The following is a 5442-nucleotide window of genomic DNA, read 5'->3' as shown; positions in this document are numbered from 1 at the left end:
TTAGTTTTTTTACATTTAAAATTATTGAATAATATTTAAATGTTAGTGTTTACTTGATGACGAGAATTATAGAAGAAATTACCTGAAAAATATCAGTTTAGAAAGTTAGAATTTAAAAATAAATTCAAATAGTTTGTTAAAATATTGTTTTATAAAATTATTCTAAAAAAATTTAATATCGTTTTATATATTTTTTCAATTTTTTTAAAAATACTTCAGGGCTTTTAATTGTTAAAAAAACAGTTAAAGTCAAAAGCCCCAAACAAACGTGTCCAAGGTGTACATGTCACGAATTGGGTCGGACGTGCAAGTTGGGCTTAATTCGGCTCGAGGTTAGCGAGCTTGGGCACCTGGTCAACACGTGGGTAGAACTCTCAATCGCACACGGATTTCTTCGGTCTGGAAGGGTGTCTTACTGGTTTTCTCGGTCAAAAACTAGACTAGGGCAAAATCCTCGGTCGGAAGACAGACCTGGTTGGTTTTTTTGTCGAAAACCAAAATATGTTAAATTTACTCGGTCGAAAGCCTGGATTTCTCGATCAAGGTTTCAATAATTATTTCGAACAAAATCTAGATTTCGGATTTTTGAGTTTGATTTAGCATTTAGATTTTACCCATAATTTTCATATGCTTATAAGAATTAGTTTAGATAATAAAGATGTTATTGGAGGCAATTTATGACCAATTCAAGAACTAAAATTTTTAGTTTCTTTGAAAATTTTGAGTTTCGGATATACATAATTTTAATTGATTATGATGAATCTTAAAATATTCCTAACATATTTAGAAAGTTATTGTGAAGCTTTTCAGTCACTGTTCTTAACCTAAATTTTAATAACGGAAACCAATTTTAAAATTATTTAAAATTGAATTTAGGTATTTTTGATTTAATATAATTGGTTCTAATTGATTTTAACTGAAAGCTTTGAAATGATCTTGAATTCAAATCATATAAATGAATAATTAAGCAATATTGAGATTAACCAAACTGAAATTTAAAATTTTCAATTTGAATTCACAATTTGAAATACGTGAATTGAAACTTACTATGAGTTAGAGGATATTTCTGAACACTTTATAATCTTCCATATAATCCAGAACCGAGTTTTAGAGCTTTACACAAGATTTCAAAAGCTCGATAAAATTTCTATTGTGAATTTTCTAGATGTTGGATTTGAGGCTTGGATTCTAATCCTTGGCGTCGTCTTAGGTAGGAAAGCCTATTTATAAATAGCCAATGTCGTATGAGGATGTAAGTGGATCAAATTTCAGACAAACTATTTCCGTTCGACTTCATCCATTAATTATGTCATCATTTGTCCTATAATCGTAGGCGAAATGATCAGCAAACTAGGATGATCATTTCAGCATTTGAATCAATTTGTTTGGTGGACTATCGACGAAGTTCAATATTTGAAAATTCAAAAATTTCGGCTTTGTTATATGTTCGTCGCGAGGAAGAAGATGATTCGAGTTTGAAACGACCTTGATTGATCCCTCCGCATTTGATCATTGGTAAGACTTTAAAACAATGTCCTTTCGGGCTAAGGCGTAGGCACTTGGGCATCTTGTCCGCATTTTGTTTGGCCTGGGCATTCCGAATGACGACCGTTTGGCATGAACGTTAGTTGACTAGCTAGGTGCTTTCCAGGCACCTAGCTTCCGTTATAGTACATTGCAACAGATGACTGTGTAGTCTGCTGCAGTCGTTTCTTAAAATTTTAGCCGATTTTTTTCAACCTTAAAATTTGTTTGAAATCGATTTATTCTTCACTTTTTTTTACTTTTATTTTATCCTACAAAATATACACAATTATTTTAGTTGACATAAATATTTTTTTCTATTTTATTTTTATTTTATTTTGGGGCTATATAAATAATTATTTTTGGGTTTAAATGGTTACAACATTTACTAGAATTATTTATTAAATTTATTGTTTTTAAATTTGGGATTTAAATGGCTACAACTTGTGATACTTCTGGTGAATGAAAAAAATATATAAAAAAATGATTAAAGAAAAACACACATTCAAACATCAGAGGAAGAAGACAGACAGAAAATTGTGTTTAAATATAAAATGTGTTTAATTACAATTTTTATGTAGCTTATTAGTTAAAATTATTATAGCACGTTACTACGCAACGCCAATAAGCCTAGCTTATAAGCTAAATTAAACACATTTATATAAAATTAAATTTAAAAAAAATTACATGAATTATTATAATACTTTTATTTATTTAAAATTTAAATTTAAAATTTATAAAATTATAGTAAATGTATTGACTATTCTGGTTAACAAATTAAGTGATTTGTAATATAATATATATATATATATATATATATATATATATATATATATATATATATATATATAACGCTGCTTAATTTTTAAAATGTTTGGATTGTCGGGTCGAGAGCTGTGGTTAATTTGGATAAATATGTGAGAGTAAATGGATACTTGGTCGGATTGAGGGTTGACCCGCCCATAAACTTAAAACAATTAAAAATAAAATTAAAAATGTTATAGATATGGTTCGAACATGCAACATAACAAAACAAGTACAACTCTTTAACCAACTAGGCTAATAACACTTTATATTTTAAATTCAACACCAAATTTGAAGAGCGCGCGCGGCGGTTCATCAATAATTTTTAACCGGACATAATTCTCTTTTGACTCTGCGCTATAGATTTCACTATTATTAATGAGCAATAATGGAAGAATTCAGGTATATTTATAAAGATAGGGAACATAATTCATATGAATATAGTAAGTCTCGACTAGACTATTTTTATCTAGCCATAATTCTCTTTTGACTCTACGCTATAGATTTCACTATTATTAGTGAGCAATAATGGAAGAATCCAGGCATATTTATAGAGATAGGGGACATAATTCATATGGATATAGTAAGTCTCGTCTATGCTACTTTAATGGCAGTCTTTATATTTTTCCTTTCACTCGTAGTATGGGGAAGAAGTTGACTTTAGAGATAAACTAATTGAGTTGAAGAATCAAACAATATCAATTGTTTTAGAGATCGTTCTGCAATGTGAGAGTAAATAGATACTTGAGTCAGATTGTGGGTTGACCCGCCTAAAATCTTAAAACGGTTGAAAATAAAATTAAAAATGGTATCACATTTTTACCGTAATATTTTTTTTCACGTTTTTTTTTATATTATTATTCGTGCTCGTGCAAATGCACGTGATACATGCTAATTTTAATAATAGCAATATAAATAATGAGCTAGAGTGTTTTTTTATTAATTAAATATCACGAGTTTAATTTTCATTTAAAATAGGTAGATTCTCATCCACCTTAGACATTGTTTTCATTGTATCTCAATAATAATATTAAATTGGAAGTGTTTTTCTCATTTAAACTCTAATATATATATATATATATATATATATATATATATATATATATATATATATATATATATATATATATATATAATTAGGTTACAAGGTTTTTTCACTACTCGATTTATTTTGTGGTGATGAGATAATTGAGGTACAAATTTCTGAAAGTGAGGTCATAAAATTTGTAATGTGAGTTTAAATGATCTGTTGATTAAATTGATTAAATATGTGAATGTGATTGGTGAATCTATTAAAGACAATTTGAAATAATTATAAAAAAAATATATATGAAGGGTATTGTTAGTTAAATATATGAATGAGATTACTCGTTGACCAAAGTGAGACTAAGAGATATGTAAAGACAATTTGAAACAATTATAAAAAAAATATATGAATGTTATTAATGATTAAATATATGAATGAGATTATTGGTTGACTAAAGTGAGACTAAGAGATATGCAATAGTGAGATGGTTATGCACAAATTGTTAAAAGTGAAGTCATAAGGAATATGTGAGAGTAAGATGTTGATAATAATTAAATTGTTGGATGTAAAATACTCGAAATAAAGTCATTAAATTAATAATAATATTGATTGATTCATCAAAGTAAGGAAATGTAAGTAATGATGAAATGCTTAATGCAAATGCTAACAGTGAAGTCACAAAATAAAATAAGTATAAGTCGAATTTTATTTTGGGTAACAAAAATATGTCAATATTAATTTTTAAAGGCAAAAATAAGTATTATATAAATTGTATAAGGTAGTGGTGATATTAAAAAGATATAATGATGATAGTTAAAATTTTATTTTTGTTGTAAAATTATATTGCTTGTGATTCTATTTGATCGTATGTGCAAGTCATGCAAAGATATGTGATAGTAGGAAGGATTTAGTATTTATGATAAAACAAAGCTGCACCATTAACAACCCCTTGTTAAATTTTTATAGATGAACATTTAGTTGTAAGCTTAATAAAATCTCATAGTTTTTTTAGTGAGCTAAATTGAAAATAATAATTACTAAATAGTATAATTTAATTTAAATGATAATATTTATATGTATAAGTTAAACTTCACGAGTTTAATTTTAAATAAAATATATATTTAAAATAAATGGTAAACATTACTATATATATTGTTTCAAATTTTTTAAATAAAAAAATACGTAACAGCTGTCATAATTACCAAAATCCTCAATTACCAAAATCCACTGTCCACCTATCAAACAAATTAAAATATTTTGAACTTCTGTATACATATACTTTAATGTTCAGTTGACTGAATATACATTTCTTTTTATCCTAAAATTAAGATTTGTTTTTGTTTTATTTATAAAATAATCTTATTTAAAAATAAATGCACAAATCAACTTTAAATAATTAAAAGTAATATTATATATTTAATTAAATTTCACTTAAAAATTAAAAAGAGCATGTGAGGAAGAGAGAAAAAATTCCTGATTTGGGTGTATATTACTCTTTCTTTGTTAGAAAAATGTATATTAATAGGAGTAATTAATAATAACGTCTCTCTCTACTCTCTTAAATTATGGGAGAGGTGGTCAGTGGTCAGAAAGGAAGAAAGTAGAGCGTGTTTTCCGCTACAAGGACGAATAAGGTTAAAAGCTGATTCTTTGACACGTGGCGTGTTATCCACCCAACGATCAACATGCAACGGCCATGATCTTCCCACCCACGATTAAATTTATGGCAAACTGCTAGAAAACTGTAGAGCTATTGCTATAGATTTCCTGCACAAGAATTCTTCTGTAGAGACACAAAATACATATTTTTATGACCTCGTTTGATTTCATCAATATGTACCCACTTCTAAGACCTTGTTTCTATTGGAAATTTTCAAATTAATAAAAACAAATCAAATAACATTTTAATAATTTTATCATTTAAAATACCTTGTAATAATTTAACAGATAAATTATGTTATCATTATATATTAATTTACTTATTTAAATAATTTATGAATTATTCAAATGACCTTATTTATTGTTAATTATAACTTATCTTGTTTGTGATGATTAGAACTTATTTGTTAACATGTTTAAGTGTTCAT

This window comes from Impatiens glandulifera, chromosome 2, assembly GCF_907164915.1.
Source record: "Impatiens glandulifera chromosome 2, dImpGla2.1, whole genome shotgun sequence".
NCBI lineage: Eukaryota > Viridiplantae > Streptophyta > Magnoliopsida > Ericales > Balsaminaceae > Impatiens > Impatiens glandulifera.
Note: the sequence above shows the minus strand (reverse complement) of the source record.